Here is a 27,114-nt window from a genome sequence, read left to right as displayed (position 1 = left end):
TACCTGAATGGGAAATTTACGTTTCATTGCATATTATTGTCTTGCAAAGTTCCTAACAACTTAAGGAGGGGTTTATTTTGGTTGACTGTTCAAAGGCGTAGTCTATCACAGCAGGGGTAACATGAGGCAACAAGATCATGAGGAAGATGGTTACAGTGATGCAACAGGGTATGAGAGGTTATATTCCACTTACTTTCTTCTTCATTTTCTTCCTGAGACATGAGACCATAGGATGATGTCTTCCGTATTCAGAGCATGTCTTCCTGTCTCAATTGTACCACCTGAGACTTCAGAGATGCATCCAGAGATATGTCTCCTTGAAGATTCCAAATACAGTCAAGTTGATAAAAAAGATTAATCATTACAAGTGCCAGTTCTGTTAGTTTCTAGACACACATCCAGTACATTCCAGTACGAGCTTTCTCTGACATAATGCATCAGAGCAAATGCTTATGAACAGTATTTCCTTCTCCTCCTGATACATGTGTACCAGACTTTCTTTGCTTTTCAAATTGGGTACATGTGTGAGCAGAGAGCTCTTAATTGCATGATTAAGGCAGAAGTGTCTGGAAAACAGCTATGCTCATAAGTGGTGATGTCATGTGACTTGATGACACACACAGAAGTAGGAGAGGATCTTCTATACTTGGTACAATAGGCAAATGAAAAATTTGCTTTAGTCAAATGTAGGAAGTGAACTAGATTACAGTGTGCTTATGTCATTGGTGTCCTACTCTCCCAAAGATACATAATGTTGTGCAATTCGGTTCTGATCAATGTGATGAGCCAGTTTCTGGGAGCAGACTACAAAAGAAATGAGTGAAAGTAGATATGTGGACATCCTAAGGATATATACCTTCCTCATTATTTAGTTCTTCAGAAATCAAAACTAATAAACTGTGAAATGGGGAAGCAAAGAAAACAGGGGTGCTGAGCAGAAGAAAGGACACGTGTAAAAAGTTCAACATGCTTGATGTATCGACATCCAGGGACTGGCCAGGGAAAAAAAGTGAATGTAGAAGAAAGAGGGTGACCATGACTGTGACTGGGGGCCAGAAGGCTGAAGAATAGATAGGGTTAATTTGCAGGACCTTGCAGGCTGTTCTAAGGAGTCTGGGAGTACATCATCAATAGATACTTGTGGGTTAAAAATACCTCAATTTACTTATTCAGGCAGAGAATAATTTTTGTGAGTAACTTTTTAATTTAAACATCACACAGAGATATATGACAAAGGCTGATGGTCACCTTTGAGGCGAAGCAGTGCTCAGCTCCTCTTAGGAGCCCACTAAAGCCACATATACAGTTGTCAAACTTTCCCTCATTGGGATATATTTATATTTTCACTATGTGGCATTACCTAAGAAGAAGAAATGCAATCATTAAATCTGCCATACTAGTTTACATAGAAAAGGGTCTGATTTAACTGGCCACCAACTCATTCCTCTTATTTACTTAAAGTTTTTTTTTTTTCTTGTCTTTTTCTGACAGAACTATGGAAGCTGTGGGGATTCTGCTCAAGCACAATAGTCAGAGCATCACAGATTTTGAGCATGATTTTAGCTGACCTTTCCTTCCCTTACTGAAGAACTGTAACCTTTCCTTATGTCCTCATATATCAGTCTCGGGTTTGTAACCCAATTCCTGACCAGGTAGAATGTATAGAGACAGTTGTTTATAAAGTAAGTATAAGACTGAATAGTTGCTTTTTGCATTCTGTACTTGAAAGGTTATGTGCATGAGAGTGGTAAAAGGTTATATCTTATAGATTCAACTTGAGGAGTACATGTGTCTTTCTCAGGGACTCCTTAATTTGTTTTTCACCAAATAAACATATTATTGCTCTCAGAGCTAAACCAACCTTGGGTGAAGTCTTCCTTCTACTATTTCCTTAATGCACATACTTTGAAAAAAAAAAAACCTTTACTTCTCAAGCCTATTTTCTTCATTTGGACACCCACAAATGGAGCAGGGATGCCTTGTACCGGAGAAATGTCATTTAAAGCCACTTTACAGTCATCTTTTCATTAGAAAATTTCCATATCCCACTTGTGTTGGGTAGTTTGTTAGCAGAGACGAGGAGTAAAGTTCTCAGCCTCCATTTCTATGCCTAGAAGGCTGATGGCAACAGGTTTACACTTTTAGCTGAAATTTGTACCTCTTATCTAACATCTTAAGCTTTATATAGCTGCTCTGAGTCTCAGTTACATGAAACAGCCATACAAATACATTACTCTTTAGAGTAATGGCTCTCTAAAGATACCTAGACGCTTATTACCAGAACCTGTCAAGATACCACTCTACATGACAAAAGGGTCTTCGCAGATGTGATTAAGTCTAGGATCTCAAGATGGGAATCGTAACCAATGTGATTCTGTTTAGCCTGACATAATCGCAAGAGTCTTTATGAAAAGAGGATAACCAGGTCAGTGGCAGAAAAGATGGCGTACTGGGATTGGAGACTGCAATAATGCAAGATAGAGATCATGAGGTGAGGCATATAGGAGGAACCTCTAGAATCTGGAAAAAAAAATAAACATGTTTTCTTCTGCTGTCCCCAGGAGAGACACAGTTTTGTTGATAGTTTGACTTTAGGTCTTCTGGCCTCCAGACATGATAACAAACCTGGAAATAAATGATTTTTCTCAGTTTCTAATTACTTTACAGTTTTGTACATGAATATAATGATTTTACTGACTTTTTTTCCCCATTTCTTTCTATGTCACTCTCTCTTCTTATTCCCAAATGGTTCCATGTGTTTGTGTTGATACATATGTGTGCAATGTATGGGACACATTTTACATAAATCACCATGCCTTATGCATTTACTCTTTATATTTGTATACATCTTATGTTTTATATTTATGAACTACAGCATCCTAAAAACTGAAACATTTTGCAGATAGAGAAACTGAGTTAGACTCAGTTAGGCAGAGTTAGATTCAGTAACAATCTTAAAGCCAGATGGCTGTCTAGCTAGGGATGGCAAACCTGGCTTTGTCTATCTGTTTGCTTTCTCAGCTGAAGAACGGAGAGGAAGGCCAAGTACAGGATCTGTCTTCTATTTCTACCAGACTTCTCTGGTCTTGGGATCTTTTCTGTGCATGGTACCACCTGGCAGGTCTACTTCTCACACTGCAAAGTATCCCATTGGGGATCCACCAGGAGAGGAGCCTCCTGTAAGGGTGCATCACAAACCTCCCTGCCTAGCTTCTGAGTTCCCTGCTTTCCTGGCATTATGGACAATGACCTTGAATGCTTAGTCATGGTGGGACAGCTGGGCAGTAAGGTAACATGACAGGAGCTGTTGTGCCACCTGTGCTCTGTCTGTCAGCTGCTACCTGCTGGGCCAGCCTCAGGCAAATCTGAAATGAATTCAAATAATCTGAGGATGGCAGAACATGACAGGCAGGTGAGCAGGGCAGTATATGAGGGGCATCTTAGAGCCCATTTTTTTTATAGTTGCTAATGAAAAAACATTATTTGAACCAAGGGGAATTTATAAAGCATCTCTAGAGTCTGGTCCATACAGCCTTCTGCAGTGCATGCCATAGTTCCTATTTCGATTGCTCTGTATGACATTGTCACTTACCCTGTCCCTCTGTGACATGCAGTGACTGCTCTGCTAAAACTTACCTCTCACAATGACAGAGACTTCAGAACGATGTGCCTTCCTGCCCCTAGGATTAGAGGAAGCTCCTTTAGCCTCTTGTCTGTGAGTTTCCACCCGAAGAACTGATGTGCTAGCTCTCGTGTTTGTCCAAACACTTTTTCCCCTTTGTAAGACACAAATTACCCACAGCAGAGCCTCCATGACAGAATGACGGAGTTGGGCTGGTGTCTGTCCTCAGCTGGGCTGACTCAATAAAAGTGATAATGAACACTAAGGAGAATTTGAAGAATGAGTAGAAAAATTGCTGCTGTTGATATTTCCTGCAGCCATTTGCTATAAAAGCATCTGAAAGGGCTTCTCACTCAGGGCAGATCCCTTAGAGACAAACTGCAACAGCAAAGAGCTCATACTTGTGTCATGTCAAACAGTGCCTCAATATACTACCCAATTTTGTTTCCAAAACAACCAAAAGAAAACAAACAAACAGAAAAAAAACCAATAAAACAAAACAAACTTATACTGTGTCTCATTTCATAAATGAAATAAAGAAAATTCAGATGGGTTAATTTCATTGACCTTGATCTCCTGATCTTATAGTAGCTTTAGAAAGTGAATAAGTTTTGAATTATTTATGTGTGTATGTGTGTATGCAAGTATGTTTGTATGTGTATACATGTGTATATGTGTGTATGTGCTTATGCATGTATGTGTGTGTATATGTATGCGTTTGTGTATGTATGTATGTATGTATGTGTGTATATGTATGTGTTTGTGTGTGTATGTATGTATGTATGTGTGCACATGTGTGTGTATGTGTGTGTTTGTTTGAACCTAGGACTTCTGTATGCTACGCAAGTGCTCTATCACTGAGCCACATTTGCAGCCTACAACAAGTGTTTGATGGGATTTGTCAGTGTGTTTGACTTAGGAATATGTGTCTGTCACCAGTATGTGGCTTTGGGTCCATTTCTGACAATTTCAGGTGAAAGCACAGTGGAACTGAGTTCATTGGAAATTGATCCCAACAACAGAAGTAGACATCAGAATCCAACTTACCTGTAACTTGTTCTTCACAATTAACTTACTTTGCCAGAGCTATTTCAGTCCTCTGCTCTATACTGCAGTTATTCTCAGGTCTTCGTAGTTCTGCCATACATGTTTCTCATTGTTTCCTAGTCCACCAACTTCATCCAGACCATACATATGACAGACTAGTTTTGTTACTTTATTTGTTTTGTGTGTATGTATATGTCTGTTTGTGGGTGTGCTTATGCCATGGCTAGTATGGAGTCAGAGAACAACTTGCAGGAGATGATTCTTTTCTTTTATTCTCTAGGTCCTAGGGATTGAACTCAGATCCTCAGACATGCAGTAGAGCCCTTACCAGCTGATCCATCCCCATGGCTCTAAGAAATTTTTGACTGACCAAATAGTTTAAAGGAAAAAGATCCAGGAGAAATGATTTTTTTTCCCGTTTATCATCCTGTTTAACATTTTTATGGTGAGATGTTTTCAATTCATATTTTCAGTCTTGATTCGTAAGTTTTATTTCACAGTTATGTAAGAAACCTGCATTATTTATCAGCCTTGTAACAGAGCCATAGTGTTCATTATTTTAAAATCATAGCCAGGAAGTTCTGGCTTTCAGGTAATAACACAGGGATTTGGAAAGAGGGAATTTAGGGTCATGCAATGAATTATTTGTGGAACCAGGACTTGAAGAGGTAACATCCACTTCCTATCCAAAAAGCAGCATTACAGTTGATAGGCACACACACCATTTTCTTTAGTTCTCAACAGACCTAAATGGGTTAGGATGACTGAGTAACTTGCCTATAATAAATCCTTTTTAAAGAGAAAAAGAAAAAAACAAAACAAAACACCAAAAAAAAAAAAAAAAAAAAACCATTTTGGTTAGGCCTTCTAGGCCCATAGCACTGATTTTCGAGAATAACCTCTTTTGAGTTTTCTTCATAAGTTATTTTATTATTGCATGTATCATTTGTGGAAAGTAATTGGCTTTCTATGGCATTCACATATGGCATTTCTATGCATTTACTCAGAAGATTAGTATCTTCTGAGTGTCTCTTTATACATCCTGTCTTTACATTACCATTTTCACAGTTTTTAACAAATAACTATAACTTTTAATAAAAGGACAAAATTTATAATAAAAAGACAAAACTTATAATCAAAGTGTGGGAAGCCGACAGAAGGCAGCTATCATCCTTGCGGCCATCTTGAGCCATATACCCTGATAAGAGATTTGATTACAATAGCCTACAACAGCTGAGCACACTCTGATAACATCTTGCTCTAGATACCCAGGATTTTCCCTTGGGTGTGTGAAACTTAAAGCTGTGATTTAGAGCCCAGACTTAAGGGCATGACTTAGAGATCAGATTTAGAGATAAGACCTAAGGGTGTGACTTAAGGGCGTGACTTAAGGGCGTGGCTTAGAAGTGAGACATATAAAAGGTGAGAGGCAGACAGAAGAGTGGAGTACAACTTGGAAGTTGGAATTAGGCAGAGGTATTAGGCACTCAGCACTTGGAAGAAGAAACTTGGAACTTGGAGGCACTAGGGACTAGGGGACTAGGGACTAGGAACTGGGGACTAGGAACTCAAGACTAGGGACTTGGAGAGAAGAAGAGAGACTGAAGAATAAATGGGATTGAATCACACTCTGTCTGGTCTCCATTCTTCGAATCCGTCCTCACTCTCTCTCTTGCTGAACCCTGACCTGCAGACCTGAGCAGCTTGGGGCAGTGTGGGCTCTAACAACTCAGCCCCCAAGGCTCGTGTCAGTGCGGGTTCCAACATTGATAGAGCGGTCTGCAATATTCTGGCCCCCAAGCGTGGGGCAGCTCGGGCACAACAAAAAGGACAGGCATTTTTGTACTTTAGATATTTAGCAACTTCGGATGAATTGCTGACATTTTGTGTAGAATACCAAATGGAGTGCATTTTATAATCTCTGTTATCAGAGTCTCTCTGCATTCGTTATCAGTTGCTCTTTCACTGTTTTGGCACTGTGTGTTATATGAAACATGTTCACATATATTATTCTGTTGGATGCTTTGGACAACCCTCAGTTGTTTTTGTTGTCCATATAATAGCACTGAAGTTTAAGGAGCTTCCCTGTCTAAGGTCATAGCCCAAGGTCAGGACACTAGGAAACTTAGGGACCCAGATCAGCAAGACCGTATCTATCAGCTCCATCCTTGCCTATTCAGCCAGGGTTCCTACACTGGCTCCTGAAGCAGCGTGTGCAGGAAGAGATGGAACATCCACAGGATGAACTGGAGGAGGCACGTGTGCATGCCAACAGCAAGCGTCTTGGTACATGGATTCAGCTGGTTCTAGTGCAAGATGTGCAGTTCCTCTGCTCAATACTTTTAGAAAACACTAGCCTTGGACCCTTGACAAAGCACCGGCCAGGTGGATGTATTGATCAGCTTAGGTACAATGCCAAAGACTGGGTACTTCAAACATCGTAACTTAATTTTCTCACAGTTCCAGGCTAAAAGTCCAAGATTAAAGTGTTTAAACCTTAGTTTTGTGCAAAGGTCTCTCCCCTTGCTTTACAGATAGCTACCCTCTCTAAACCGGTTCTGGCCTTTTCTCTGTGGCTGTGCACCCTTCATTCCTTGTTTGTTTCTCTACCTAGGACTACAACTATGTTGGATTAGGGGCCTGCTCTTAATGATGCTCAGCTCCAAATAAATTCATAGTGGAGGTTAAAGGTCAACATAAAATGCATGTGGAGGAGGCAGACATAGCTTCTTGGCATGTGAAACTTAAGTGAAAAGTTTGAGTGAGGGACAAACTCAGTCCTTAGCAGTGGGCAACACACAGTTGAGACACATATCCTGCTCACAGCCAACATGTCCTTTCTTGATGCTTGTTTAAACATCTTCTACAGCTGCCAAATTTCTGAGCGTGGATGAGTTGTTTTGAAGCTTGTAAGTTGCATTTCCTTTCTTCCCTAAATATTGTGCTTACAAGTACCCAATTTACAAATCGAAATGAGAAAGCAAGAAGGAAGAAAGGCTGCCATAAACCTTCGAGCAAAAGGAAAAATGTCTTCGGTGAAATGAAAATGAGGAAGCTGGGAGTTCTCTCTCAGCTGGAAAAATCAATTGTTACCTCGGCAGCCCTGACAGTGAGCTAGTTGTAATCAATTCTGTTAAAGTTAATTATACCTGCATGAATTCCACTCCAGTTCACTGTCAATTCTATTATCGCTATGCTGAGTTATGGTGCCAGCTTCTGAAATGAATAGCAATGATTGCTGGAATTAAGACCATTACAAGGGGATTTTTAAAAATAGTTCTGGAGCTCTATAAACTGCCCAGGAAGCTAGTTAGCTTGTTGTGTCAAATCACTCCCAAGAGACAGCTTATTAGAGTCCACATGGATGTGCTGCCTGCCCTGGAGGTTGAACAAAGCACAGAAGAAGCAAGCAGGCTTGGTGCTGTCTGACTTTGATTAATGACGCTAGCATTGTTTCCCTGTCATCTTACTGTTTTATTCTTGTATTCTATCACAAACTTACTTCAAGTGGGAGAACTCCTATTGAACATATTTTGGTGGATGTTTGAGTTTTGCTCTTTGACTCCAAAGTTTCAGGCTCTAGATTAGTCCAGTATGCAAGGCTGGAAAAAAAAAGCTCTTTTTCTATGGTGATTAAAACCAGACCAAACCAACCAACGAAACAGCAGTTAGCCCAAAACCAGAATGCTTAGGACTTACCTGGAGTGCTAGGTTGAATACTGCTTGGTTAGTCCTCTGATGGTCTGATGATCAAGTTCCTTTAGGTATATTTGTCCTACTACCAGGTAGTATTCTATGTAGCCAAGTCTGGCCTCCAAATCACAATAAACTTCTACCCTGACCTGTTGAGCACTGCAATTACAGGCCTCTATGCAACTGCGTCCAACTGAGTATTGACTTTTTAACTAATATTTGAGAGTATTCCAATGTATTCCAAACTCAAGTAGTACCTTTTTCTATAATTTCTTTCTAAACCATTTTCTTGTCTTAGAAAATAGTTGAACTATATTTCATAACTTATTTTTAATTGTCATATGAGTCTGAGTTTGAGTTTTAATCATCAGAAGGTAGATCAAACGTTCCTATAGAAATATAAGCTATCTGGTCAAATTTAATAAACACACACATTTAGCAAAATATACATGTTCCACATACTGCATGTGACATACTAAAAATAGTTATTCATATATACTTCAAATTAAAATGAATTAAAATTTAACCAAATTTAAATTTAAATAAATAGAAGATTCTTACTCTGTATTTTTATTTGTTAACTAGGAGGGAGGATGGCATCCTCCTTACACAGGCAGAGCTCAGAAGAGCTATCCATATGGTATCCTCGTGACCCTTCCCATTTGAGCTGGTTGAATGGAAAGAATATATAAAATGACTTTGGAGTCATCATTTGACAATGTCAGAGCCATGATTCGTTTGGGTCATTTCAGGAATTAATTCCTTAGTTCTCGTTCACTGAGGTCTGCATGGTCATCTACATACTTGTTCAGCTTCCCTGGATGCCTAAGTGAGCAAGAAAAACTATCTGCTGCACCTGAAAAACTATAGGTCTTGGGTCTATTTTCTTCAACCTTTCACCTGCCCAGGAAGCACACTTACCAGATGCTAGGACTACACTTATGAAGTAACAGTTAACCCTAGACACAGCATTTATAAGCCTGTATCTCTCCCCCACCCCCATCTTCCTCATGGGGCCGATAGGCTCAGAACTTCCAAGCACCTCCCCAAACTCTTTTCCATTGATGTATTAAAATTTTCTAAACGTAATATTTGTAAGACTCATTACTTTTTGGAGAATTTTCATGTTTATTTGTGAGTCTCAATTTTTGGATGAGATATAGATAAATACCTAGGAAACATAATTTATCAAGACTGACATATGAAAATGAAACCATGAACACACCAATACCATGAAAGTACGTCAGATCAACATTTATAAAAAATATCCCCTAATAGTCTGAGTATATAGCACTCAGAAGTAGGAACACTGTGTATGCTGTGTTCACCTCCTAGAATGGTAGGGAGAAAGTTCAGTTTGGAAGTACATCAAACCAAAAGTATCCAATATGAAACAATTATTTGGGTTGATGAGATGGCTTGGATGGTTGTGGGGACTGGCTGCCACCAAGCCTGATGATCTGAGTTTGATTTCTTGGTAGCTGCACATGTGCATCATGGCACCCTGCCTCCAAAAATCCATAAACTAAGAGAATGTGTTAAAGAACTCCTAACAAAGAAAGCTCAACATTTGATAGCTTCAGGAAAATCATATGAATCATTGAAAAGAATTATTAATGTCAATCCTTTTTTAAACTCTTCAAACAAATTGAAAAAAAAAAGCACTTTTAAAAAAAATTGTTACAGTATATACAGCAGCAAAATAGAAAACAGGACTTCTCTGACAGAACATACAGTGCCCATGAATAGTGCTTTCCAAATGATGAATAACAGGAAGTTGTTTTAAGTGTATGAAGCAGAAAGGATCACAAAGACACAAATGAACCCTGTGTAACAAGAACAAGTAACAAAATATTAAAGGTCAGAGAGGCTTTTCTGGATTTTGGTTTGGCTTAGCAGAGGAGGGTAGATGAAGGCAAGACTACTCACAAAGACTCAGAAGCAGGGAGGAGCATTTTTATCCTACAGGGACTGAGAGAGGACAGCTATGTCTACAGCTGAATGTAGCCACAGAAGGCTTGAGATGCATGAAAGGAAGCCTCAGCTCAGGTGAGATCCATATGGAAAAAAAAAAAACAGGAGGTGACCAGGGGAAAATGATTTCTAAGAAGTATCCACCATTGTCTTGATGATATGATTGTGTAGAGTCCTAAAATCTACCACTTTCTTTATGAGTTGGTATAGCAATAGCTATCATCTATCATGTGGCTATGTTGTTTCAGACATCTTTAAATATGCTTGTTATGTTCAAATTAATTTAATTATTATTGTTGAGTAACCAGAGGGACAGAGAATTTGTGAAGATTTTAAGAGGACGTTCAAGCAGTTAGTGGCAGAGTTGTCTTTTGTGGGGCTGTAGCTCATGCGTGGGCATGGGTCCTGTTGGGTTGAGTTGTGGATCTAGTGTGTCTGTGGTCCCAGGCCACTGGAATCACGGCTTGGGGAGCAGAAGCCCAGGAATTTGATTGAATTCACTCTACTCGATGCTGGGCAGATACTGGGCTATAAGAAGCTGGGGGGCTTTGCCTGGTCATGGGGAGATCTTGGTCTGAAGTTCTGCGGGGTCAGAGCTCCTGGGTTGAGGGTCTCCGGCCGAAGGGGCTAAATGGGGATATCAGTGGTCTCAGCCCTTGGGCACCCAGATGCTGCTGGGGACTACAGAAGGACCAAGACAGAGTGGGCATATGGGCTGGACTGGTCCACAGCCAAGAGGGAGAAGAGGTAGAGAAGCTCCAGCATCGTCCATAGGGGTAGAGACTCTTGGTATAAGCAACTCACATGGTTGTGTCAAGGCTGGCTTGGCCAGCTTGCTTGAGTTGGCAGGGCTCCATGACTGGAACGTAGAGAAGTCCTCCACGGGAGATTAGACTGCAGTGGCTTGGTAGTCAAAGGCTTCCTCCATGGTTCTTCATGGTGGGCCCCAAAGATGAGAGGAAGTTCATGATTTTAAAAGGTTTATTGTCATGGCAGAAAGTAGATGTAGCTGTACCCTGTACCCAGTGTCCTCAGGGTGGGCCTGAGGTTAAATACCATTTGTAAGGAGGAGGCTCTGGGAAAGAATGCTTAATTGGTTTCGCCCTATGGCCTTTAGGTATCTCATTAATATAAAGATTTCTTGAGGTAATCTGGCCTGTAGTCATGCCCTTTACCTGTGCTACCTGTGCTGCATGACCTAAAGCTACAAACCTTTCCTTAGGAGGGGCTGAGGATAAGTGAAAGGAACCAGGGCCCAGGAACAAGGCTGAACACCTACCATCCCATTAGGGTATTATCCAGGGTTCGAGTCCTGTGCTGATCAGGCACCCAGCTGCCTCTCACAGCCCACTGCCCCACAGCCTTTCCCAGAATTTAACACTAATCCTGTGCTCCAGTGCTCATGGTTTTTTATGGTGGCAGGCTAACGGTGCAGAAGATAAATGACAATCAGATGGTTCATTATCTACATGTAGTTATTCTACAAGTATCTGTTGAATTCTAGATTCTATGTTAGGTATGGTTATTGCAAAGTCAGCTCTTAACTGAGCTGGAATGAGAGATAGTTTATTCTTGGAAGGAGAGAGATGGTGAAGTCAGTAAAGTTCTTGCTATACAACCATGAGAATCTGACTTTAAATCCCTATCAACCATCTTTTAGCTGGTCATGGTGGCATAAGCCTATAATCTTTGAGCAGGGAAGGCAGAGACCGCTCCAGATACTTAGAGTTCACATGCCACCCAGGCCACACAAATTGGAGAGCTTCAGTGAGAAATCCTTCTCAAATAATGAGACAAAAAGAGATTGAAAAAGACCTGTATTAACTACTGACCTCCATAGGAGGAACACCTAGGAGAACAGCGCCAAGCAATCATAGAAAGAGCAAATTGCTTGGATTACCTCCCCAGAATACAAAAGAGATCCACATGTAGCATTCATGGAGGTTCTATTTCATGTGAACCTTCTCTCCTTTGATGAGAAAGGGCTGAGCCCTGCTTTCAAACATTGGGCATTTTTACCCGAGGGACATGCCCTTCCCATTGGTTAGATGGAGGGACCCAATTACCTCTTATTAGCAACTGCCCGATCTGCTGCTGACAAGGGGGTGAGGTTATGTTTGTGTTTTCTCCCAAGATGTAACTGTGCCAATATGGGTGCCCTCAAGAGATGTTTGCCCAGCCACAGACCAGGAGGTGATTCATCAAGCCAGGACAGGACCAGGACAGGACCAGGACCAGGACCAGGACCAGGACCAGGACCAGGACCAGGACCAGGACCAGGACCAGGACCAGGACCAGGACCAGGACCAGGACCAGGACCAGGACCAGGACCAGGACCAGGACCAGGACCAGGACCAGGACCAGGACCAGGACCAGGACCAGGACCAGGACCAGGACCAGGACCAGGACCAGGACCAGGACCAGGACCAGGACCAGGACCAGGACCAGGACCAGGACCAGGACCAGGACCAGGACCAGGACCAGGACCAGGACCAGGACCAGGACCAGGACCAGGACCAGGACCAGGACCAGGACCAGGACCAGGACCAGGACCAGGACCAGGACCAGGACCAGGACCAGGACCAGGACCAGGACCAGGACCAGGACCAGGACCAGGACCAGACGACGAGATGTAATGTGGGTGTTTATTAATTTCTTTTCAACCTGGGAGGGCCAATGAGATCTGGACTTTGTTGTCCCTAGCCTCATTCTTTTGCCTATGGCAGTTAACTCCCCAGCCTACCCTGTTCTTTTCTCTTCCAATGTGAGTTTGGGCTTGCCCTTCATGGACTCAGTCACTACTGCATGACAATTAGAAGGCACTTGGCTCACAGAGGAAATTATTTGCTTTACCACCAATGTCTCTTCCAACAGCCATTGTATCTGACTACACAATCTGATCATGGAGGACTTTCATGCTAATCTAACCTATGGTACCATGTTAGGCATGGAGCTTCATGTTCCCCTTACTGATTACAAATCCTCAAAGAATCCCCCAAGCATATCACATCTACTCCTGCCTCAATGCCTAAGGGTTCCTCAAATGCCCACTTTTGTGGGACTTCCCATCTCTTGGGAGCACTGCCAGCCTGCACTAGGTGTAAGATTTGCTGGGACCTACCCGATATTGTCATCCAACCCCTCACTTGACATGTGGAGGTTATCTCACTTGATGCTTCCAATATTACTCCCTATGTTAATAGAGATCTATTTAATTCCAATATGAGCTCATTATGAGTAATTGGGATTTATGTGGCCCATTAATAAATAATAAATTGTCTTTATTTATGCTCCTTTACTCTATTAAAAGTTAGTCTTCTCTTTAATGGGATGCATTTCCATATAAACTGGTTGGTGAAAATGTAGACTGGGGTGACCCCTATGAATGTGACCATTGGCAGCCAAGTTGGCTGGAAAACCACCATAGTCTGTGTTTGACCTCCATTTTCCTTAATGGAAAATCTCCATTATCAGAGATAGCCTTAATTGCTTTAATGGAAAATGTCTCCTGACCACCTGCTGGATGGGATATTCAACAACAACTATCCTGATAAGGGAAACAGCTGCCATTTGGATGCTTATGGTAAATACCATTCACTTTCATGGTGTCACTCTGATGACCCAGACTCACCTACAACCTTTTTACTGGAGAAACAGAGATTTTTACAGGGATTATTGCTGCCATTATTTCAGGCATTGCCGGGGAGACAACAGTTGCTGTTGCCTTGACCCAGATAGCTACTATGGCAGAGACTGTCATTATGGCAGTCAGCTGAGATGCTACAGGTACAGGAGGTACTAAATCAACATCTTTCTCAAGCCATCCACATTTTACAACAGACTGACTTACTGGCAGAAGAGTTGTCCCTTGTTAGTGACATGTCTCTATTGGCCTGAGACCCCAGGTTTCACTCAATCTGCCTTATGAGTCAGATGCTAGTGCCTGCAAAGCCATACTTTAGAATCACCAGACTGTTGCCAAACATAAGACTAAAAGAGATGGTGTTGTGAGCTGGATTTATGGACTGAGTCACACTGGTCCTGGAGAAAGGGTAGATTTTAGCCATGTGATAAGGAATAGAAGAGTTATCCTATGGTATCTGAACATAACTTTATTAGTGTGTTGTCCTGTTCTTCCATGGCCTTTTGATAGAATGTGGTCTGAGATCAATAGAACATACATGGATGTCCTAGAAAGGCATCTTGGTGTTCTTCCTTAATTTTAAACATCTCCAGGTAACTTTCCTGGATTTATAGTAATGTTTAAGAACAGTTGACCCCTCCCACATGGCCAATGAACTCTAACATTATTGAGGGCATTGGGTAGGATTTATTAGGTTTATTGAAATAATTTAAATAGCTACTTTTATTGTTGTTCTTGTAAGGCAGAATTTCATTCTTAGTCCAAGCTGGTCTTAAATTCTTTTAATTAGTTATATTTGTGTGTATGAGTGTTTTGCTTATATGTATGTTTATGTACTATAAGCATATATTGCTCACAGAGGGCAGAAGAGGACATTGGATCCTCTTGGAAATCACTTCAGCAACTTTATATTATGCCCATTTTATGAATGGAACCCAGGGCTTAGTGAGCTTAAATGCTTTTTTGTACTTCAGATTTAGTGATCTGTTTTTAAGACTGCAGTTTACTTTACTGTCCACTATCTTTTCGAATACCCAACAGCATGATAAACGTAAGAATGGGTTCAGAAAATTTTTACAAGGCAAAGATTCTTGTAATAAACTAGAAATATCTTGATGTCAGAGTATGTTTCAAGATAAATACACTCTGAACTAGAGAGGGCACAGTGCTAGCTTGTGAGTGATAGGGTAATAGTGGTGTCCCCCACTCTTGGCTCTTCACCCCAGGGCCACAGTTTCACCCTTTATTATTGCTAATGCCTTATGTTGCCTGTTACAAAGATAGTTTCTTAGAGCTGTCTGATTTCCAATCCCATTCTTAAATAGAGCCAAATAAGCACTTAGGATAGAAAACAGCTTTAAAACGTACCTGGGTAGAAAATTACCTTCAATAGATTATATTTAGAGTCACCATATGGTTTCTAGTTACTTCACAAGTGCAAGAGAGCAGGGGATTTTTATTTTGAGTCCCTGATCATCCTACCTGTTTTTTTTTTTTTTTTTTTTTTTTCAGGTCAGCCAAGTAGGTAACTGCTAGTCTTTTCAGGACTTCATAAAATATCTTCCAACTTTCAACTTATGGTGAGTTTGTGGCCATTTATAGTGTGTAGAAAATTATAGACTTAAAAAAAATTGTACAAGCAATGATGTGGGGAGCCGAAAGAAAGTGGCTATCATCCTTGCAGCCATCTTGAGCCATGTACTCTGACAAGATACTTGTTTACATCAGCCTACAACAGCTGAGCACACTCTGATAACATCTTGTTTTAGATACCCAGGATCTTCCCTTGGGTGTGTGAGACTTAAAGGTGTGATTTAAAGGTGTAATTTAGAGATAAGACTTAAAGGTGTGTCTTAAAGGCGTGGCTCAAAGGCATGGCTTAGAAGTGAGACATATAAAAGTCGAGAGGCAGACAGAAGAAATTATTAGACACTTGTACTTGGAAGAGTACTTGGGACTTGAGACTTGAGGCAGGTAACTTGGAACTGGGAAAGAGAATAGCAATTTAGAACTAGGATTAGGACTTGAGACTTGGTGCTGAAGCCCAGGACCTGAGACTTGGTACTAGGAACTAGGGACTTGGAGAGAAGAAGAGAGACTGAAGAATAAACGGAATTGAATCACACTCTGTCTGGTCTCCATTCTTCGTCCTCACTCACTCTTGCTGAACCCTGACCCGCAGACCTGAGCAGCTTGGGGCAGTGTGGGCTCTAACAATTTAGCCCCCAAGGTTTTTGCCAGTGTGGGTTCCAATACTGATAGAGCGGTCCCAACATATTGGCCCCCAAGCATGGGATAGAGCAGTCCACAACACAATGACATTATTTTTGTCTGACCAGTCATTAATATTACATTTTTATCAAATGGGGTAAATTTCTTGATATAGCTACAGAAAGTTAATAAGTGGTAGATTTTATATATATAATGTATGATTTTGTTCTCAAATTCTGAACATGATTTTCAGTTTGTAAAGAATTGTTCTTTTCAAACTTTGTTCTTCCCTTTTGTTTTCTTGTATTTTTTTTTATGAAAACAATCAAGTTGAAAGGCCTAAAACAAGGTCTTGACATGAGACCAAGAGCCTCATGTTCTCGCCTTTTCCCTGTTTTTTTTTTTTTTTTTTTGAAATTCCCCAAATAAACATGGCATATGCTTTGATTTTGCTCCAACACCAGCAAAATTCTGGTTCCTTTAACCTAAGTTGAAAATAGTATTAGTCTAAGTGAATTTAAGCAATGGAAGATTTTGCTAGTAAGCAGGAAACCAGATCATTGTCATGGTGTTTGGGCTTGTAGTTTGTTGACTGTGCCACAAACTTTAAAACAATTTAACATTTTTTTGTGTGTATTTTCTTTAGAGACAGGTCCTAATGCACACCAGACTTACTTCAAACTCTAATTAACTAGGCTGACTTTAAATTTCTGATCCATCTGCTTCTAACACCCAAGTGCTGAGATTTTAACTGTGTACTATTTTTATGTGTACAGTTATGCGATATTGGGCATCAAACCCAGGGCCTCAAGACTGTTAGGAAAATAGCAATCGATATGCATCCCTAGTCCCTAAAACAACCCCTTGATGTCTGTCTTCAGTCTTTGTAGAGTAAAATCCTATTTATGCAAAGAAATTGACCCTAATTTTCCTTGGATCTAGGTAGATGTTTATGTCACCGAAAGTCTAAGAAATTGAAAACAAACAAAGCTGTCAGGTCTTAAAGATATATATTTGTGAGTTTGTTACTCAAAGGAGAAAGAGAAAAGTTGATATGTTGGCCAGTCCATAAAGAGCAGAAAGGTTTTACCAAGTGAAAAACATGACTGAAAAAAAAAAAAAAAAAGGAATGGAAAGAATCAATACAGTAAGCAGAGGTGGAGTCGAATCAGATGTGAGGTTGGGGGAGGCTTAGTGTTCAGGAAGCATAGGAAGTGACTTTTCTCTTGCTTAGAGGAATCTTCTGGGGCTCACTTGGAACATGCCAATCAGACTTCACACTAAGTACAATAAGCTTTGTTATCTAGGCTATTTAGTTTCCTAGTCTGCAGGAAGCTCAAAGTAACAATACAGAAAACACCAAAGAGGCTATTAGAGAGGGGGACATTGACAGCAGCCAGGAAGGATACCAACACCTCAAAGGCAAACAGTAGAAATCTGTGACATGCAGGCTGAGGAGTTTGAAAAGCAGGGAAAGTGAGAGACAGCAGCAGGAGGAAGGTCAATAGCCAAAATAGTAACTAGGATTCTTAATATTAACCTGGAGTCTTCAGTGTTTCTATCTTATTTCAAGAAGACAGAACATTATGATATGTTAAAAAAATGTCTCAAAATGAAGTGTTTTGATGCTCAGTGGGAACTTTTTATTCATCTGGAGAAGTCACTGTCATTTTTTCTCCTGGAAGATTGCTTCCATATTTGATAAATGGTTGGGCTCATTGTTCATGTTAGGTATTGAGATATAAACTGAAATTATACCAATTAGCTGAACATGATGTACTGCCTATTTTCATGTTTCTAAAAGTTTAATGTTTTAAAAATTTTATGTGCTGTGATTAGTTTAATGACATTTTGATATCTTAGTTTATTCCATTAGAGTTTAACCAGAGCTAAAATTGTACCATGAAAGGGACTTCATGTTTTATGAGCACAGGAAGCATCAAACATGGTTCAAGATGTCCTCACACATTGAGGCTCAGCACTTGTAGAACAAGTAAAAGAAAGAGGGACAGAGGAGAGGGGCAAGAGTTTTATAAATAAAGGAAACTGAATTTGTACTATGGTCCCATATTGGGAGAGGCCATGAATATTTAGTTGAGTCTAAAGGTAGCTGAGTTATCAGAGAAAGAGAGAAAGTACCATCTGGGAACATGGGCTAGGTTGTCTTGGGTCAGGATCAGAAATATGGCAAACAACTATTCCATAAAGCCTTGATGACTCATGCCTTAATTTGAAGCTCATGAAGAAGGAAGACCAAGTGTGGGTGCTTTGTTCCTTCTTAGAAGGAGTAACAAAATACTCAAGGGAGCAAATATGGAGACAATGTGTGGGACAGAAACTGAAGGCCATCTGGAGACCATTCTACCTGGATATCCATCCCATGTGCAGTCAGTCACCAAAGGTAGCCGCTGCTGTGGATATCAGGAAGTGCATTCTGACAAGAGCCTGATATAGGAGTCTCCTTAGAGGACTGCCAGAGTCTGATGTATTTAGAGGCGATGCTTGCAGCTAACTATTGATCTGATCAAAGGGTTCCCAATGGAGGAATTAGAAGACTGAAGGAGCTGAAAGGGTTTGTGGTCCCATGAGGAGAGCAACAATACCAACCAACCAGAGCTCCCGAGGGGCTAAAGTAGCAGCCTGGGAGCACATAGGGAGGGACTCCTGACTCCAGCTGTATATGTAGGGGAGGATGTCCTTGTTGGGCATAGGTGGAAGAGGAGATCCTTGGTCCCATGAAGGCTGGACACCGAGTATGGGGGAATTTGAGGGTGAGGAGGTGGAAGTTGAGAGATAGGTGGGGGCACATCCTCATAGAAGCAGGAGGAAGAGGGATGGGATAGGGGGTTCCTGGGCTGGGGGAATGGGGTAAGGGGATAACATCTGAAATGTAAATATAATATCCAATTTTTTTAAAAAAGTAATTTTTATCAAAGAACTGACATTTTCTCAGGAGATGATCCCAGGTGATTTTCTCCTCTACAGCTTTTTGTAGGATGTTTGACACATGTAATTGTTGTCTTAGAGGCTTACTGCTGAATAAACTCACCCTTTCTAGTTGTTTCTGAACTCTGGCTGGCTAGTTCAACTCAGCTGTTCTGCCTCAAAACTCCTATTAACACTGACTAATTCAAACTGGCTTCTCTTGGTTCCTCACTGAATTGTTCTGCTTGGAAAAACTGCTTCTGAAATCTATGAACTGAAATGTGTTAACTGCACAGACTACATAAACTGAATGGAACTAGTGGAACTGTAAGAACTCAACTGAACTCAACTGCATTCTACTGAACTATACCAAACTACACTGAATTGAACTCATCTGAACTCTACTGCATTATCTAAACTCAACTAAATTACACTCATTGAAATGCCCTCCATCCCTAATTTACTCTGTGCTGGTCTTAAGTAGACTCTCTTTCCTGTCCTTGTGAGAGTTGGGAGTATCCTCCGATCTCTGACCCATTCTGTAAAATCTTTGTCTGATCTATCACTTTTAAACATGGCTGTTTTCTCCCACCAACTAATTTTACTTTCATCTTTTGGCATTAAAAGTGTGTGCTAAGGGCATGCCTGTATTCTAGTGAGAAAGATCAAAAGTATGTCATTCCAGCTGGTTCTCTGGGTCTATGTCTGAAATGCTTGAAGTTCACAGAAGGTAACATTTGATTTTGACATTGGGGCTAGAATTTAAGATTTCCAATGTACAAATGGGAAACAGGGTTTACTCACCTTATATAAATGCTGAGAGCGAAGGTGAAGAAGGTCTCATGGAGCTCAGCAAAACTCCTTCAATATTCCATAACAGTTAATTTTTCAATATTTATTATTGCACACTAGACTCATTTTTTTATTTACTTGCTAGCTACGGACCTCAGACTTTTATTTTGGCATATGGGGACTTTATTTAGCTACTTTATAGAGCTGATGGAAGGGCTCAGTCACAGAAAATATATATGAAATTTTCTTCTATGTTTTAAAGCACAGTGTGTAATAAAGTAGAGGGAGAACAGAAGATAGTAGTTACTAAATGACTGTGGAAATTAATTATTTTGGCCTCAGTTTAATTAACATCAAAATTAGATGATAAAACATATATTATGAAGTTTTCTTTGAGATGAAATGAACTAATATAGAAGACTCTAATACCTAAGAAACACCTAAGAAACAATGATAATTTTATCCATTTCTTTTTCTTTCAGTTACTTAGTTTCTACAGGGTATTATGATTTACACATCTTTGTATTTTCTATAGTATGTGTAGTCAAATTATTTATTTCATTACCACCTTATGTGCAATACTTAAAATTTGGCAAGGTGGGTATTTGGATTGTACTTTTAACTCCCCTAATTATTGTAGAAATCTAGTGTATTGTGAAATATAGTATATTACAATACATTGTAGAAAAGTTTTAGAGCTTTATTCTGTTCGAGTAACTAATGAAAGATGATTAATGTTTGTGACAGTTCTATTAATATGGCTATGTCTGTAATCTAGAACCATGTAGTGAAAAGCCTTTTATGGATCAAATAGAAAAAGGTTGCGGATGGAGGCTTGTGTTTCTTACTAAAAATAAAAATACCAAGTAATAAAAAAAAGAAGAAGAAAAAACAAAGTCTGGTTTAGGGTGAGATGAATATAAAATTTAACATGCCCAACCTCTTTAGTATTTAATATTAATAATACTGTAATACAATATTTAAAATGGAAATAAACAGTTAATGAAAAAAGAGGACATAAATTTGAAAGGCAGGAAGGACTACCTTATAGGGAAGTCTAAGGGAAGAAAGGAAAGAGAAATTATGTAATTATATTATAATCTCAAAACATAAAATACATAATTAAAACTAAAAAATACAACATAAATGAATAAACTAAAAAGCCATGTGAACAAGAACAACAATAACATACTGGAAATTACTACACTGTAATTTCCAGGGGTTTTTCCTTGGTTTGTGATAAAAGTCTACTAAACCAGGGTCCTAGTTAGAAGAGGAAACAAGACAAGGTTGTAAACAAGGGATACCTTCTCTTTTTCTTGACACTGTTTAGCAATGCCTGAGAGTACCACTCCATGTGATGCTTGGAACTGTCAGCACCACACTGTTTATAGATGGGTCCATCACTTATAAAGCAAAGACATAATTGGCAGCAAAACAATTTGCATCTACTTATGGGCAATTTGCCCAGGATCTTCCAGAATCCAGGATGAAGGGTGTTAGAAAGGTCTCAGTGATAGAGAGATTACACGTGGGCTTAATGCAATGAGCACTAGCCATCTGGTCAGGGGCAGGTGATTGTTGTCATCAGCAGTCTACTGTATCATTAATTTCAGAAAACAGAATTTACTTTGTCATATTAAATCTGAGCCTTGTGGCTAAGGACAGCAAAAATATTTGCTGTTCTTCAGTATTGCTGTCCTGTTCCTGCCTGAATCTGACAGTGGCAGTCAAGGATTGCTTACTATGAATTTTTTTGTCACACAACCAACTGTACAAGCACTACGAAGTGTATCAGCCCACAGTGCATCTGCTGCTATTCAGGCCACTTTATAAATTGCATATGGTGTCTGTGTACAGTGGTGTATGCATTTCATGTTCCCGTATTGGACACCCGGGTTTATAGCAGTGACACTTTTGCTAATGAAATATGAGCATTTTGTTGCATGTGTATGTGATTTGTGTGAGCTGTGAATGGGTGCGCAGTTTTACTTCTATCTTTTAAAACTTCACACATAAAAATCTTTGTGATCTCAACTCAATTGTTGACTTTCATGTCCCTGAATCATAGCTTGAACATTTGTATTACTTCTTAATGTTACTGTTGTGTTTTGTAGTGTATAGAAATAACCACTCCATAAAAAAAACAAAAACAAATAATGATTAGATTTAAAAAAAAAAAAAAAGAAAATGGAATGAAGAGATGGGAGTAAGATGGATGTTTCAGGTGGATGTGGAAGACAAAAGGAAGTGATGGCAGGGACTCCAAGTTAATGGGCAAGAGTGTGGGGAAGGTTCTCTTAGTGTCCTAAGAACGCTTAAAATTCTGAGGTTATGAAGTTCAGGGAGTCTTATGGAAGAGTTGGGAGAAAGATTGAGAGATGGGAAGAGGATAGGGACTCCATAAGATGTTCAACAGCGTTAACTAACCTGGTCCCTTGGCTCCTAAGTAGTCTCTTCCAGAGACTGAATCATCAGCCAAAGAGGGAGCATGGGCTGGACATAAGTCCTCTTCACATATGTAGCAGATGAGCTTGGTCTTCATGTGGGTCCTGAAACAACTGGAGCAGGAGCTTTCCCTGAACCTGTTGCCTACCTGCTTGCCTGTGGATCCCGCACTCCTAAATGGACAGTCTTGTTTGGCCTCAGTGGGAGAGGATGTGCCTAGTCAGGCAGCAACTAGATGTGCAGAGTGGGAGGTTGGAGGACTGGGGTATGGGAATTTAGGAGATTGGGGAGGTGGGGGTGGAATGAGGAGGTGTGTGGAGTTGACACTCTGAGGCAGACTTCCCTTTTTAAGGGGAATTGGGGAGGACTTACGTGCTGCAGTATTGGGAGAAGAGGAAAGGCTGATATTGGGTTATAAAGTGAATAAATAAGTATTTACTACAAAATTATGAGGTTATAAAAACCCAGTTTCATGTAACACTGTGTATATGCTGAGGGAGATAGCTTATACATCTTATACTTCTGTTACTACTGCTCAGTTATAGGGTTCTAGAGATTGTATATCTTAGGAAGCTGCTATATAATTTTAAGGCCTTTTTTTCTTTTTCAGGAAAACATAACATGGATTTATTGATATACTAGTCTTAATTTTGGGCATCTGGATATATTTAGAGTACCAGGGGCATGAGTTGTTTTCTAGCCATTTCTTTTTGATAGGCGATCATGGGTTTAAAATAAGTGTTAGAGAATATGAAAAATTTCTAAAACCAATTTTCAGCTTTCCTTGATCCAGTTGATTGGGGCAGTTGACATTTACTGAGTGCCCACCACTCTGTCAAATGCTTTTTGTCACACAACTGTTCCATTTAAATGACACAACAGCCTGATAAGGTAGACAGGATGAAGTAAGTGATGTTCAATAAAGTTGAGTGGCAATTTGCAGAGTTGAAAAGTTTCTTTCTTCAATACATGTTGTCTCTTGTGTTACTTAGATTCAGAATCACATTGAGATGTCCCATGTCTCCTAGTTGACCTAAATGTTTATGGGCTTGGGTAAATTTGAATGAATTTACATGAACATGCTTTTGTTATCCTTGCATTAAGCTACTAAAATCTTTAGTGATGTAATAGGCTGTGTATGCTAAGCATGAAAAACATTTTATTCTATTTTATCCTTGGGAGATAAAGGTTGCTGTTACCTACATAACTCAGGGAAAGAAGATCACAACTTAGTGCTCAGAGTTGACTTTTAAAAAATTAGTTATTTACTTTACATCCTGGTCTCATTTCCCCCTCCCTCTTCTTCTAATCCTTCCATCCAACTTCCCCTCCCCATCTACTTTTCCTCCCTTTCTCTTCAGAAACTGGGGTCACTCTGGTAGATAGCAACCAGCCTTGGCATATCCACTTGCAGTGAGACTAGGCAACATGTTCTATTGAGGATAGAAGAGGCAGCCCAGTAGGGAGAAAGGGTCCCAAAGGCAGTCATCAGAGTCAGAGATGGCCCTGTTTCTGCTGTTAGGAGTCTCACGTGAAGAACAGCTATACAACTGTTCCACATATGAAGAGGGCCTAGGTCAGTTTCATATATGATCCCTGGTTGGTGGTTCAGTCTTTGTGGGCCCCTATGGGTCCAGGTAGTTGATTCTGTAGGTTTTCTTGTGGTGTTCTTGACCCCTCTGGCTCCTACAATCCTTCCTCCCTCTTGCATAATGTTTGGCTATGGGTTCTCTACATTTGTTTCAATCAGTTGCTGGGTGAAACTTCTCAGATGACAGATATGTTAAGTTCCTGTTTGCAATTACAGAAGAATATCATTAACAGTGTCGGGGGTGGGTTTCCTTTCATGGGTTTTTTTTTCCTGTTAGAAGTAAGCAGCAAGTTCCAAACAAATCACACCAAGCAGCAGCCCTCATGTGGGAAGTTTATTGGGAGGGAGAAACAGAGGAAAGAAGAGGTGAGGGGCAGGGAGATCAAGACTTTTATCAAGCTGTGACACATGCGAGAAGGGACATGCATCAGTGGCCATGGCTCATGCATAAAGGAACAGACACAGAGGCTATGCTCTCACCTCTTGGACCATTAGAGATGATGTGTCTTGTCGCCCATTCCTGAGATATGGCTGCAAAGATGCCTGATTGTCACTTCTAGCTGTCCATGGATGTGACTGATTGCCAACAAAACCAGCACTGGTTGGTTACTCCCTCAGTTTCTGCTCCGTTTTTATCCCTGCATATCTTGTAGAGAGGGCAAATTGTAAGTCAAAGGTTTTGTGCCTGGGTTGGTGTCCCAATCCTTTCATTGGAAGTCTTATCTTGTTAGAGATGGTTGGTTCAGGCTCCATCCATATCCTCCATTGCTAGGAGTTATAACTAGGGTCACCATCATAGATTCCTGGGAGTTTCTATGGCATAGGATTCTTGATTTTTAATTATATCTAGTAAATAACAGAATCTCCGGGAAGAAAAATTTCTCATGTGTTTTGGGATCTTTTTGATATTGTGAGAAGAATCACTGGTTGTGTTTATAGCTGGCTGTCATTTCCAAGAAGGCTGTTCTGGAAACAGTTTAGAAGACAGGAGCGTAATTTGGGCATGCTTAATCTTTACAAAATAAGTACAGGGAGATAGATGCTCCTTGGACCATGGGATAGGTATGCTTACTATCTATGATAAACATTCTTTGCCCTTAAGCTCAGAGATTTCTTTTATACCACACCCTATCATGAGTGCCAGTGTCCCTGTTATCAGCTCATGAAATTAGATTTCATAGAGCTGATAAAACTGCTGATACCCTGCCTACTACTGCTGCTGTGATTACCAAACAGTAATCCAGTATTTGTGTGAACTATGGCAGAGGAATGTCTTCCAAGAATGTCTCACTTAGCTTTCAGAGGGATGCAGAGCTTGACTTTTCATGGCCCTTGACCTAGATTCAAATTTAAATCAATATGAATTCACAGGCATATACTTTACTTTTGTAGTTTGGGGTTAGAACTTGTTTTTCATCTTGTAACCAAAATATAATCATGTTGCCTCCTCTTTCCTTCCTTCTAGGGGTATATTTTAACTAAAAAATCTATGGTGAGAAAATGGCAGTTTGTATTTTTATTTTGAACCTCTATTTCTGGTTTCTTTTTTTTTCCTGCCATTTCAGAAGATAGTGGGGACCTTAACTGTGATACCCCCCTGCTCCCTTATTAATTCAATAGAGCTGTAGGAGGAGTCTATGATCTGTTGATCCTGTGCGTTGGGGACAGATCAGGTAAAAAAGTGGCTGTCTGGTTCTTGCCTTTATTTCTTGTCATAACAAAGAATATATATATATATATATATATATATATATATATATATATATATATATATATGACAAATCACCTGATCACCTGGGAATATGTTTCTAGGAGAGTTATCTTGATTAGCTTGGTGTGTGCGCATGTCTGTGAGAGTTTATTGAGTTAATTCAAGTGGGAAGATCCATTCTTCATGGGGGGCAGCAACATTATGTGAACAGGATATTCTGGACTGTAAGAGTAGAGAGAACAGAGTACTACCATGCCTTCATTAATCCATTGCTCTCTGGGCTTCACTATGGATGCTATAGGACTAGCCTTTTCAAGTTCCTGCCACTTTGACTCCCCTCCAGGAGAGGCTGTAAGCTGGGGTTCTGAGCTGAATAAAACTTTTTTCCTTCTGTTGCTTTTAACAGGACTTTTTTTTAAAAATCACAGCAATAGGAAATGAAAGCTGGCATGTCTCAACTTCTTACGACTAATTATCTAGTTTTATACAGCTGTTATGTAAAAATTTGTCCTGTTATGTCAAGATGTCAGTTATATCTTTCGTATGTGCATTTCTTTACAACCTTTAAACAAAAAAGTGGTTATCTATTTATTATAGCAATAATTCTGAGAGAGAAGCAAGGCTTTAAGATCAGCAGAGTCCTTATGTTCTACAGTTCCAGAATTAAAATGCTTATCAAGATCTACTGTCTTTCTTCTTTCTGTCCACTGATTGTGGGTCTGTATGTCTATAATAACAATCTTTCTTGTTGGATTCCTGGAATATTGCTTATACTCTTTATCAGGAAATTCATGTGTAAAGTAGCAATCAGTATGCAGGCAACTAAAACAAGTAACAGTTTCGATGGTCCATAGGAAAGCAACACAATTCATGCTTCTCCAATGATTCAAGCTTGGTTCACTCTGTTTGTACTGATAGGCTCTCTTTACTTCTAAAATCTCTGTGACCTTCTCTTCTCTCACTGATCTCTACCCAATGAACAGGAGAGTTAAGTATTTTATAGAGAAAACCAGTAAAAAAAAAGAAAAAAAACAGGGGAAGTTTTTTTTAAATTATTTAAACTAAGTTAAAGTTTAATGACATAGTGAATCACCATTTCTTTTTTTTTTATTGGATATTTTATTTAAATTTCAGATGCCATCCCCTTTCCCCCATTTCCTCTCCCTAGAAAACCCCTATCTCATGCCTCCTTTCCCCTTTTGCTTTTATACAATTTTTTTAAATGTTAATCTAAGGCTTTATAAGTTTGTAATGCTCACCATTTCTAAGCTAAGCTCAGTTAGTGATTTGTAACTTCAGAAATGAAGATGAAAATGGTTCATTCAGGAAGATCTAAGCACTGCCCAAAGTAGTCCCCAGCCCTGCACGTTTCTCCTCCTGTCATCTCCTTGGGCTTTCATGAGAAGAACAATTAGAGCACAGTACTAGACATCTCCCAGATCCCAGACTTTGTCTGT

General features: G+C 39.9%; 2 long non-coding RNA genes across 12 annotated transcripts in view; both read left to right on the top strand.

Moving 5' to 3' along the window:
- Nucleotides 1-12,639, top strand: part of LOC143442906 (uncharacterized) — a 139,810-nt gene extending 127,171 nt beyond the window's left edge. For 7 of the 11 annotated variants that reach the window (XR_013111530.1, XR_013111526.1, XR_013111522.1 and 4 more), the window contains one exon: nt 12,471-12,639. This is a non-coding gene — a long non-coding RNA (uncharacterized LOC143442906). Of the gene's footprint in view, nt 1-1,491; nt 1,853-4,949; nt 5,115-12,470 lie in introns of those variants that run through there. The other 4 variants (XR_013111521.1, XR_013111519.1, XR_013111533.1 and 1 more) reach the window with 3 other exon arrangements.
- A 188-nt stretch (nt 12,640-12,827) lies between these two features.
- Nucleotides 12,828-27,114, top strand: part of LOC143442905 (uncharacterized) — a 36,692-nt gene continuing 22,405 nt past the window's right edge. The window contains exons 1-2 of the long non-coding RNA XR_013111518.1: nt 12,828-12,973; nt 15,492-15,559. This is a non-coding gene — a long non-coding RNA (uncharacterized LOC143442905). The remainder of the gene's footprint in view (nt 12,974-15,491; nt 15,560-27,114) is intronic.

The sequence above is a fragment of the Arvicanthis niloticus genome, chromosome 1, assembly GCF_011762505.2.
Source record: "Arvicanthis niloticus isolate mArvNil1 chromosome 1, mArvNil1.pat.X, whole genome shotgun sequence".
NCBI lineage: Eukaryota > Metazoa > Chordata > Mammalia > Rodentia > Muridae > Arvicanthis > Arvicanthis niloticus.
This window is presented reverse-complemented; position numbering and strand designations above follow the sequence as displayed.